This window comes from Mixophyes fleayi, chromosome 6 (assembly GCF_038048845.1).
Source record: "Mixophyes fleayi isolate aMixFle1 chromosome 6, aMixFle1.hap1, whole genome shotgun sequence".
Taxonomy (NCBI): Eukaryota; Metazoa; Chordata; class Amphibia; order Anura; family Limnodynastidae; genus Mixophyes; species Mixophyes fleayi.
In genome coordinates this window covers 140,244,898-140,257,347 of record NC_134407.1, presented here as the reverse complement: position 1 = coordinate 140,257,347, position 12,450 = coordinate 140,244,898, and the positions used below count along the sequence as shown (strand labels likewise).

Here is a 12,450-nt window from a genome sequence, read left to right as displayed (position 1 = left end):
GAATCTTAGAGGAAAGTTTTGGACGTCTGCAATTCCAGATGCAGTGACTGCCTTTGGTAAATTGAGTAGAGAGGGGAGGCACTACTGGGAAGGTCTGAAAGAGGTACAACCATTTAAGGATGATAATCATTTTGACAGATATGACCCTGCCCACCCACAAAATGATCAGATGACTCCAGTTTTATGTCATCATTGAGAAGTGAAATAGGCCTGTAGTAATTGTGTAGATATTTTCCTTCCTTGTGAATCACTATTATTCTAGTTTTCAACATTTTGCTGGGGTAGGTGTTCCCTTATCAAATTTTATTGACTACGGTATACAGGTGAGGGAGAGCAAGGCAAAACCTTTCTTGCAAAATGCATCAGTAAATCCCCATGATCTAGGAATATTTCATTCTTTGATTTTTTGCGGTGACCTCTGTTTCCTCCGCAGTAATCTCCCTGCTGAAATACTACACTGAGCTTTGGGATAATTTAGGCAGTTGGACAAATTAAATTTGCTGGTTAGGGTGTCTGTAGATTGGCTAGGAAATGAGGAAAGTGGGTGGGTTATAAAAATTATTGTTGCAACTTTGTAATTTGGATCGAACGTCCGTAGGGTCATGTATTAAACTGTTATTTCTTTTTAGTTCGCTGTGGCAGCTGAGTGTCGCTCTGCCGCAATGGCGATAAAATAGATTTGCCAAGATGAATTGCTTCAAACTCGCCTTACTGTTGAAAACTCAGGTGGCAACTCTACAGGTGGTACCCATCACCAGAATAATGACACTAATATAGAGCACATAGTCCTGGAGTATTACGAACATGAGAACACAGTTTTAACACAAGTTTATATCATACCTTTCACTTGTCCCAATTTCAGCAGGATAGTCCTCTTTTAAGAACCTTAAAATGGATGGGGCTTAGAGAGAAGTGGTCGTGGCTTCACCATTGAGTGGGAGTGACTGGATGGAATTTGTATGCGGATGCATTAGGGACGTGGCTTGTGTGGCTCGGGGTGTAGTTCAGGAGTGGGGTTTACTTTGTCCTGATTTTGCCTGGATAAATGTTGGGATCTATGATTTAGCAAAAATGAAAAATAAATCATAATTTGAGACACTACACTATCAGTACCAGTGGTGGAATTACCACCATCTCATACTCAAAAGAGCAGGGTCCTCCCCCAAATAACACTTTGGTATTTGTTAACTACTCTATGAAAGCCTGCTCCTCCCTACAACAGAACATACTATTATTTATACAGGATGAGGAATACACTGGAATGTGCTATACAGTAAGGGACACCTGAAAGACAACAGACCATTGTAATATGAGGCTTCTGTTTTTCCTGTACATGGACTTCTGTGAATATGGATGTAGTGTATGTAAGTGTGCACACTAATATAATTTAGTGAGTCACACACAAGTAACACTAAAAATAAGCCGTTTTTATGTTTGTATTTTTCTCCAGGAAATGGTTTTTGATGTAAAGACTCTACCTCTTTACCTGGAGGCAGGAGAGACATGCAGGACCCAACATGTCAGTAACCTTACTGAGCTCTAAAATCCAGAGGAATGCACTCTGCGGAAATAAATCTCTTGTGGCAGGGCATGCTGAGACATGTAGTTCCACAACAGCTCGTGCTGTAGGCTAATACAATTTGACATTTTGTGCAGGAGAGAGGCCACAGCATAGCACAGTGCTGACAGCGAAGCTGTGAGATATGCAGAGACATTGCTTGGTTTTTCCATGGAAGAGCCTCATGTTCTTTTGATTCCAAGCAAAAGACCCAGGGGTATATTTTCTAAACTGTGGGTTTGAAAAAGTGGAATGTTGCCTGTAGCAACCAGATCCTAGCTGTCATTTTGCAGAATGCACTAAATAAATGATACTAGAATCTGATTGGTTGCTATAGGCAACATCTCCACTTTTTCAAACCTGCAGTTTAGTAAATATACTCCTTAGTCACTGATCTACATTGGAGGGGGCTTAACCAAATCACTGATGGAACTCCCTCTCCCGATCCAAAGTCAGCACCGCTCCCCTATTGGCTTTGCCTTCAGGACAGAACTCCAGTTGGTACAAACATACAGCTATAAAGATGTAAAATAAATAAATGTTGTTTTTTTTTACAATTGCATTATCCTTCAATAGAATACACAATATATAATATATAACTATAAAGAGAGTCAACAAAAAATGTAAATGGAAACTTACGATCATATAATTCATGTCCTCAAAATCTTACATTCTGATTTTGTAGACCTGCTCTCAGGTAGATGGGGAGGTATATAAAGACAGGTTAGGTGGGTCAGGGTGATTCATTTCCCGTAATCATGGTCTCACTACTGATGCAGGATGACATGATTCGTGTCCCAACACATTACTCCCGCCAGAATAGCAGAATGTCTTCGGAGAAACTTTGTAAAATTGTAGATGAATGTGGGTGTGGTAGAGAATTTAGACTGTAAGATCCATTGGTGCAGGGACTTAAGCACTGCATAATAGTATGCATATGACTTGCCAAAGAACAGGCTAAGTGTCCTTGTTCACTTAGAACGATGAGGGATTTTCCCTGTTGTCTTTACCTTGAGTCTGAGCACTCATTGTTTGAAAAGAGAAAGAGAAACAATAAATAGTCCCATGCTTTAGTATTGTTTCAGATATTGTTCCCCTAGATAAGGAATGGCCTTGAATGAGCTGTCAGAAATAAATATATATAATTAATTTCCAAGTACACTGTGTTGCTGAGTCGATGCATGTAAGCACAGACCACATAATACTGACTCAGCAGACCTTGGAGCACTATTATTCCCATTGTCTTGTTTACAAAACTTGATTATAATGCAATTTTTAGGATATTAAATGCCCCTTTTCAATACGTGTTAAATAGAGAAGAAGAAAAGATAGGGAGACTTGTTTCTGACATTCAGAAAAAAAATTATTTTAAATGTGAAGCTCAGTATTTAAAAAAAACCCAAAACAAAACAAAAAAAACAGGGACAAATCTTGAAAACCTGGGAAGGTCACTGAACATTAGAGAAAGTAGGGAAAATATTTGTGAACATTCCAAATCCCCTACCCTTAAGTCCCCTACACTGCCACTTGCATCAGTAGGTGGCAACATGTCCCACCCGCTAACTGTGAGCACCCATCAGTCCTGTCGGAACAGGGCAATAATATGGGGAATGTCCTGCATTAAATGGAACATATGGTAGTTAAACATGAATATTGGTTCAGCCTACAAAAGATCCGTCTCTGCTGTGCTTCGTGATGTCTTTGGTTCCTACTGGATTGATGGGCTGCATTCTCCTGACAACTGGATAGCTCAAAAAATGTCTGCCTCCACCTCATGTAAAGCTGGGTACACACTACAGAAATTTCGACCAACTTTTTATGCCGAGCGATTTTACATGCGATCAATGTTCCGATCGCTCGGTCCATGGACTGCATACACACTAGCCTTGTTTAGGACGATAAAGGGAAGAGCGGACGTCCCTTTAGCAACTTTTTACAGCCATGTTGTTGTGAGCAATGTAATTTCGTACTCACTGTTGTGGATCGGTCGGAAGTTTATACACACTACACAACGGAAACGAGATTGGAACGAAAATATTAAACGGTACGACCAACCAAATAAGGCGATGATCGTCCATTTGGGCAGACTTTCGACCATCATGTCACTGCACACACTGACCCGACTTTTGAACGAGCGGTCGTATGTCGGCTGTTTGAGTCGATTATTGGACGAAAACAGTGTAGTGTGTACCCAGCTTAAGTCAGTGTATCCAACTATCATAGTGGATATCAGTTTATAAATACATGTGATTAATTAGTTCCTCTGTGATTTGGATTCAAGCACCTGTGCACAAGCATGGATACCCTTAAAATCAGGACTGTTAGGGGATCTCGAGGACTGCAGTTGGGAAACATTGGTGTAAGGTAGCAGGGACTCTTTAAATGTCATTTTATTATAGTGTACTCTATTCAAAAAAACAGTCTACTAAAATATATGTTAGAGTTGCTGAATAATAGGGTAGTGCCATGTCTCAAAGAGGCTTTGTTTCATTTTGTTCCATTAAGACCACTTACCTGCTGTGTCATTGTATTAGAGTTGGACAAATTCAGCTAAATGGTGAAGGCTAAAGTTATACCTGGACAAACAATGTTGCATTGCAAAGGGTGCAAATAAATATAATTTTTCACGCAGGAAAATATTACCTGCTCTTAATAGGCAGCTTTATTTTTACACAAGAACTTAGAGTTGAGCTAGGGTATGTCCCTTACCAACTCTAAATCTGTCCACCCATCATAAATATGCTCCCCTGCAGCGCAACATGGTTTTGCCCAGGTACTATCTGGACTGACTTCTTACTCTAAAAATGAGACTCTGTGTATTCAACATTTATCTACATTGGTTACAGACACCAAGCTTAGTGATTCTTTGTTTTGAAGTTATGAGTTTTAAAAAGCATTTTATTTACCTAGCCACTCCTATTTATTTAACGCACTCATTCCACTCACTCTACCCACCTTTACCTACACTCCCCAATCCACCCTTAATTCATTCTCTCCAGTAACTGAAGACGAAGTGTCTGCACTGATTTTATCATCTCACCCTGCTCGACCCTATTCCCTCGCAAATTCTCCACTCCCTCTTCTCCACTGCATGCCCACCTTTAACTCACCTCTTCAACCTCTCTCCACTGACACATTTCCATCCTCCTTTAAACATGCGCTCATCTCACCAATTCTAAAGAAACCAACTCTCAATCCAGCCTCTCTCTCCAACTACCATCCTATTTCTCTCCTCCCCTTTGCCTACAAACTACTTGAGAGATTAGTGTACAAACACCTGTCTCACTTTCTCTCCTTATTCCATTCTTGACTTTCTGCAATTAGGCCTCCCACCCCCAACATTCCACTGACACTGCAAAATCTAAGGGTAATTTATTCACTCATTCTCCTGGACCTCTACTGCTTTTGATACTGCTGATCACCCTCTTCTCCTACATGCCCTTCACTCCATTGGCCTTCGCGACACAGTTCTTTCCTGGTTCACTTCCTACTTATCGAACTGCTCCTTTAGTGTTTCTACCTCTGGCACATTCTCCCCTCCACTCCCTCTATCTATTGGGGTCCCACAAGGCTCTGTTCTTTGCCCTTTACTTTTTTCATTGTACTTCTCTTCTCTTGGGGCACTAATTCGTTCATTCGGCCTCAAATACCACCTCACGCTGATGACACCCAAATCTGTATCTCTTCCCCTGACCTTTCTCCTTCTGTACGATCTTGTATAAACAACTGTCTTTCTGTTATCTCCACATGGATGTCCTGCTACCTAAAGCTCAACATGTCCAAAACACAACTTATCATCTTCCCTCCTGCCAGAGTCACCACCTGCCCTCAAATCACCCCAATTTCCTCAGTCTCCCAAGCCCGCTGCCTTGGTGTCACACTTGATTCCGCCCTGTGCTTTATTCCTCACATCCAGACTCTCTCCCAGTCCTGTCGACTCCTCCTTAAAAACATTGCCAGAGTATGCCCTTTTCTTACTCAAAATGCTACCATTCTCTCATCATCTAACGTCTCGAGTATTACATCCTCCTGCTATCTGGCATTCCCGACACCCATATATCCACACTTCAGTGCATCCTAAATGCTGCTGCAAGATTGTTCATCCTCTACCACCGCTCCATATCTGCTGTACCACTTTGCAAATCCCTACACTGGCTCCCTGTGTCCTCCATAATCAAATTCAAATGACTCACCCTTACCTACAAAGCCCTCAACAGCTCTACCCATGCATACATCTCAAATCTCCAATCAAAATACTCTCCCTCCCGCCCTCCTAGATCTACCTCTGACCTTCACTTTGTCTCATCTCTGGTAACCACCTCTCACTCCCACCTACAAGACTTCTCCCGTGCTGCTCCCCACTTATCCTCGATAACAGTATTCACAATAATGCACCCTCACAACTGTCCCAATCTCCACTGAGCCACATTTGCGCCTCTTGTTTCAGCTGTGCCCTCTTCCATTTAGAATGTAAGCTCTCTGAAGAGCAGGGTCCTTCGTACTCTTTGTTTTCATGTCATGTTTTGTTTACCTTGTATGTCCTTGTTTTATGTATGTACTGTTTTCCCTACTGTACAGCGCTGCAGAGCACTGTGGTGCCTTATAAATCTACAATAATAATAATTTAGTCAGTTCAAATACACTAATTTTATAATTGAAACTGGACAAAAACTAGTCTGCTGCTCTCTTATGCATTGTCATATTAGGCATGGCTATACTAAAAATATTTTGCTGGAGATAAGCTATGTAGCCGTTTAGTTTGCACATGTTTAAACAAGTGCAAGCAAGCACCTGAATGGTTAGGGTGCTAGTTTAATATACCAGAGCTATTTCCATGCGTGGGGAGCACAAATCTGCGGGCAGGAGAGCAGAGTTAGTTACCAGAATAGTCTTGGCTTTTGCTTTTCAGATGAGTTGGAATGAGGAAGAGAGAGAGAGAAGCTACTTGTACATAAGAAAGCATAGCAAAAATGCTAAAGCTCTGTATGCTGTATATCTTGGAAGAAGGCTACTTTTAGGGTAACAGTCTGGCATGGGCGGTAGATAAACTGGTTTCATTGAAATACTCATCTTCGCCATTCACAAACTTTGTTCTACATGTTGAACTAAGAGGTCATTTCCAGCCTTCCACCCCAGGGACATTTTTAGAGGGGTACACACTAGCAGAGATGGGTTGCTAGTCTTCATAATCAGTATTTTATAGATTATTTTTATTTAATATCTAAAATATCTGAACATTTAATAATGAAACATACACCATATTGGTCCAGCCTACACTATAGTTGGCTACACTTCAATAAATGCCCATTGTATGTAACATTATTCATATGTGTTTTCATTGGGATTGTGTGCTTTTTAAAAGACCTTTATTAGGCAAAAATATTGGCTAATAGACTTCAAAGTATACTCCCCCACTTGTTAACTTCTCACCAATTAGGATTTGTCAATGGTCGTCACTCGGTTAAAGGGGTGCGCTCGGCAATAATAGTCTCCACGACAACCCCGTCCACAAACATGCTATTAAGTCTCAATGCGCAGAAAGCATTTGACACGGTGTCTTGGCAATATATTCATGAGATCCTCTCATTAAGGCGTTTTGATAGTGACTTTAAGGCCTTAATAGGCTTTTTTTATACTCCCCCCAACACATCACTACTGATTAATAGCCTCAAAAGCCCAGTCCTAACAATGTCCCAGAGAACATGTCAGGGGTGCCCCCTTTCTCCTCTACTTTTCAACTTAGTTCTAGATTCTATGCTCAGAGTCTTGCAGAGCTGGAGCCTCATTGAGGGTATTAAAATCGGTACCCAGGAGATAAAAATATCAGCCTTTGCTGATGAAGTATTAGTCTACATCTTTAACCCAAAATATTCTCTTCGTCCACTAATGGCTCGTATTGCTGAATTTGGTCGAGTCTCTGGTTTTAGGGTTAATTTTGAAAAATCATCAGCCATGTATCTATCAAAAGAAGTTACTAAACCAAAATGGGCGCATGATATCCCTATTACTTGGATAACGTCCTCTATGACATATTTAGGCATCTGTCTTCCGAAAAATATTCACCTACTTTACCACTCAAATATCACAAAGACAATTTTAGAAACTGAACGAGAAATAAATGGATGGGGTAGATTGAATCTGTCTATGGGATGACGGATCAATCTGATAAAAATGATCACATTCCCGAGACTGTTATACCCTTTGCAAATACTCCCCTTACTTTTAACAAAGTCAGACTCATCAAAAATAAACTGGATTTTTCAAAAATTTATCTGGAACTCGAAAAAAGCACGAATTGAACTCATAAAATTACAACAATCAAGGGAGGCTTTAACCTACCAAATGTGGCTCAATATAACCAGGCGGCTCAATTGAGACACTTAAGAGATTGGATTCATAACACATCCACATATACCCATGCCACTCTTGATCAAAACATCCTCCCATAGACCTCCGCGCATTTATTCATATGCATAAACAGGAACTTCCGGACTTGGTTAGTGATAACCCAATTCTTTTTACTACCTATAAATTATGGCATCAGCTCTGAAGACAATTTAAATTAAACCCACATGCTTTGTTATACCTCCCATTACTACGTAACCCTGAATTTCAAGACTGCATGGCTTCCTTCCCTTTTACATTGTGGGAAAAAGCGGGTATTTCAACAATTCATCCACTAATTGACAAGAGGTGCTGTAAACCTGTCTCATGACCAAGCCTCTTTCCCCCCCACTCGTACCCATAATCTGGCCTACTTTCAATGTCAACATTATATTAAAACTGTCTTAAATAAATTCTCCCCGTTAGACTGGGATAACCCTCTACACCCAATTTTGTCCAAGCCGGTCCCGACACATCAAGCCATTTCACAGCATTATTCTATTCTAAGTCATCGGTTTGATTTTAGCAATTCTAAGACAGGCATTGCCAAGTGGCAGGAAAGATTCCCTTCCATGACCCCAGATTTTCTTTTGAAAGCATTGTCTAAACAGCTACGTTTAATCCCAGCTATGACCTATTCAGAGATGTTTATAAAAATCTTTCATAGAGCTTATCTCTCCCCATTCAGACATTTTCAAATAGGTATGGCAGATAACCATAATTGCCCAAAATGTGGAACTCATCAGGCAGATCTTACACATTGTCTGTGATACTGTCCCTACATAAAGCGTTTCTGGGTCCAGATCTGGAGATACTCTCTTGCCCAGTTAGTAAATTATGTCCCACTCTCTCCGGAGTGGGCAATATTCGGTATCTTGCCAGCAGAAATTAAGGTGTCCAAGGGGTGCAGAAAATTGTTGCTTACTATATCGGTGGCAGCAAGGAAGAGTGTTCTGCAGGTCTGGGCTCAGAAAGAACCACCTACATTACCATTATTTCGACAAAAACTCTATCATATCTTTCGTATGGATTGGGTTGAAACCTCTTTACAAAAAGAAAGCAGAGTTGAATATTTTTTTAACACCTGGGAAAGCATGATAGGTCTTTTACCGCAAGCTATACGCACACAAGTCTGGAAAAGCTTTCATAATACAGAATGGTATGAGTTACGTATGTGTGTCAGAAACCCGCCGATTGAACAATTGCCCTCTGAATAGCTGATTCTTAAAAGGAGGGAGGGGTGCTGACCTGCGTCCTTGTGTTCATCTTTGTACTTATCTGTTTCTTTAATGCTAACAAGTCAGAAAGTCTTTGACCCTAGTCTTTGGAACATAGGGGGTTATCGGTCAAATATGCGAATATATTTTTTTTCTTATATATGTAAACACTTTGTATGTTTATTGTGCTCATTGTAATTAATGTGCTCACTTTTGTTGTCAATCTCATAAATAAAAATGTTAAAAAAAAAAAAGACCTTTATTAAACTACAATGTAAAATGACTGTGCTTCTGCATCTGATGCTCTACTAGAGCCAAAAAACCACTAATTCAAGTCACATGTCATATTAAGACACAGGAGCAAACCAAGCAGTTCTTTATGGTCTGTAGAACTTGAAGAGGAAGCTGCTCTCTCCACAAAACAAGGAACAGAAACGCAGCAGCGGAAACCATGTTGAATAGCAAACCTAAGCTGACCAGTCGCTAGCTGTCTGTGCTGCTTGGAGTAGTTGCCAAAATGTTTATAGAGAAGGTGCAAGTTGCCAGCAACATATTGTGCTACAGCCACAATCTAACAGTACATACCACTACTCTGTGCAATGTGACAGCACAGCCCAGGAGACTGTAATACAAGTGTTAGCTTATGGTGTATTGTAATGAGCTTGTAAAGCGGTTTTTCAAATAACTTGTGCTGAGGAGTTTGTTAGTTGCCATTACTTGGTGGTGGATATCTCGTACATGAGGCTAGGTCTAGTCATTGCCGTTACTAAATGATATTGCTGTAGGTCTGGCTCCCCTTGTGTCTTTCTGTTTTCCCTCCCTTAGGATGTAAGCTCAAATCAGCAGGGCCCTCTTCCCTCCTGTCTCCTCACCTGTTCTTCTGCTCCATGTTTATTGCTTTAACTTGCCTGGAGTTTCTGAAGTACTGGTATTTTTGTTTATTGTTTTGTGCTGTTTCACCCTGTATAGTGTACTGTCTGTATGGTGTACGGCGCCACGGAAACCTTGTGGGGCCTAACAAATAAAGGATAATAATAATAATAGGTCCGTGTAACATACTAGAGAAACGTGGGGAATACAATTTAATATCATAAAATAATTAATGAAATAAGTGAGCCATGTGCATCATTTATTGATTGTAAAGAAATATAGTTACATAAAATAGAGTCTTTCAAACTCCAGAAAGGGCCCTAAACAGTGTTTACTGGTGTGCCCCACCAAGGCACTAGGTGTATAGTACAATGCATCCAGTATGTGAAATTATCTCAATTCTGGCAAGATATGTGGAGCAATTGTATTCAACTAGACTAAAGGTAAAACATCCTTAAAAACATTTATTTCATGGCAAATCCAAAAGTAATAAGCATTGGGGGCATGTCTACAAACTACAAAAATATTAAGACATTTTAATGTAAAACAACCCTTCAACTACGAAAAAAAAAAATTGGGAGATAATCTATAAAACAAACCTACAGCAAAATTTAGATTTTAGTTTTAAACTAGATGTGGACGATGTAATCAATAATTTTGTGTTTCACCGTTATTTCAAATAATCAATATAATGGCTTTTTTTGGGGGGAAAACAGCATTCTTTATGGTTAACTAAAATTATCCCCCAATTATCCCCTACTCCATTTGTGTATACAGGACTGATGTAGTAAAGAAACCATCTTACACAATGAAATTGACAGTGCATCTTTAGTTTATAAATCCTCTGTACATACAGCACGAGGTTGACAGACTGTATGTACTATGTAAACCACTTTGTAAAACAGATACAATGGCTGTAGTACATACACAGTGTGAGATAGACAACTTTTAGCACACGAGTGTTGTACACTACAGAACACCTTGGTTTTACACTGGTGCACTTACATGATCCCCCTAGCACACAAGTTACATGCCTACACTATGCTCCCTGGAAACTAAAAAAAAAAGTCAATCTACACAGGTGGAGAATCTAAAGATGTGCAAAAATGTAAGCTTCACAACCAAGTCCACTTTATAACCCCCTTTCATTAAATAAAAGCTTTTCAATTCTGATAAAATACTGCCTAATTTAACCTCCATCAGGATTGTCTTTATTTAAAATGCTGCTCTTCTATCAATGTGCTTAGCAAAAACCTAGATGCACCAGCACATGGCCAGACCCAAGCAGATTTTTACGCCATCTCAGCCGTTTTGCTCTTTAGAAATTACATAGCATATCTTTGCTTCATATGCATTTATGAACTCTATTTTATGATGTTAGTATTTTCAGATATGTGCAACTCAATATATATACAGACATAAAAAGAGCAATCAAGACACATCTTTATGCCAAACTGTAAATGAGGCCCATACTGTGAAAACGGCATACACAGTTCATGTAAGACAGTTAGAATGCAGTCTCTGTACACACTGTATAGCAGGGGTGGGCAAACCAGTCCTCAAGGGCCATATAACAGTTCATGTTTTTAGGATTTCTGTCTGTAGAAACAGCTGGGATAATTACTGACCCAGCCAAATAGATTAACTCAGCTGTGCATGATTAAAGAAATCCTAAAAACATGAACTGTTATATGGCCCTTGAGGACTGGTTTGCCCACCCCTGCTGTATAGTGACAATATACAGTTCTGTCAGTTCACACTCAGCATGTGAGATAAAGGAGAGATGCAGTTGCTGTACAGAGAAAGTTTCACAGTGGGTGTATACAGACTGCATGTATTCTGTCTGTCAATATACAAATGATCTCTGTACACAGTGTGAGAAAAACATGGCAACTGCAGTCTCTGTGCACAGAGTGTGGTAGACAGGCCAGTTGTGGTCTCAAGCTGGGTACACACCTAGGCAATCATACTTCAGATGCAATGTCTCTGACGATTTCACCAACGATTGAAAGTCCCGATGAGCCTGCTGATTCATCCGTACACAAAAAAGACATTGCTGATCGTGAGTTTTAGAAAAATTAGAACTAAATCAACAGATGTGATGTGCTTTGGTACAATAAAACATGATCGTTGGAGTGTACATATTCTGGCAATATCTGACCAAACAATCATAAATCATGTGATCTGCAAGATAATTGCATAAGTGTGTACCAGCTTCAGAGTGACAACAGCAGAGCTATAATCTTTGAACAGCAAGTGTGAGAAAGACAAGAGAGATGGATCCTCTGTAATCACACTATAGGTGGTTTTGCCTGTATGAACAAGTAAGACTGACAGCACAATAGCACAGCTGTAGTCTGTATGCCCAACAGGAGAATGGCAGGGTATTAGAAGAATCTGCATACACTGTGTGATATTGAC

General features: G+C 40.0%; 1 protein-coding gene across 3 annotated transcripts in view; it reads right to left on the bottom strand.

The window, feature by feature from the left end:
- LOC142094428 (bactericidal permeability-increasing protein-like) overlaps positions 1 to 2,453 on the bottom strand; it is a 42,421-nt gene extending 39,968 nt beyond the window's left edge. Inside the window, exon 1 of one of the 3 annotated variants that reach the window (XM_075176548.1) lies at positions 2,198 to 2,453. The gene's annotated coding sequence lies outside the window, so the exon portion shown is untranslated. The remainder of the gene's footprint in view (positions 1 to 2,197) is intronic. The other 2 variants (XM_075176549.1, XM_075176547.1) reach the window with 2 other exon arrangements.
- Positions 2,454 to 12,450: the final 9,997 nt, after the last annotated feature.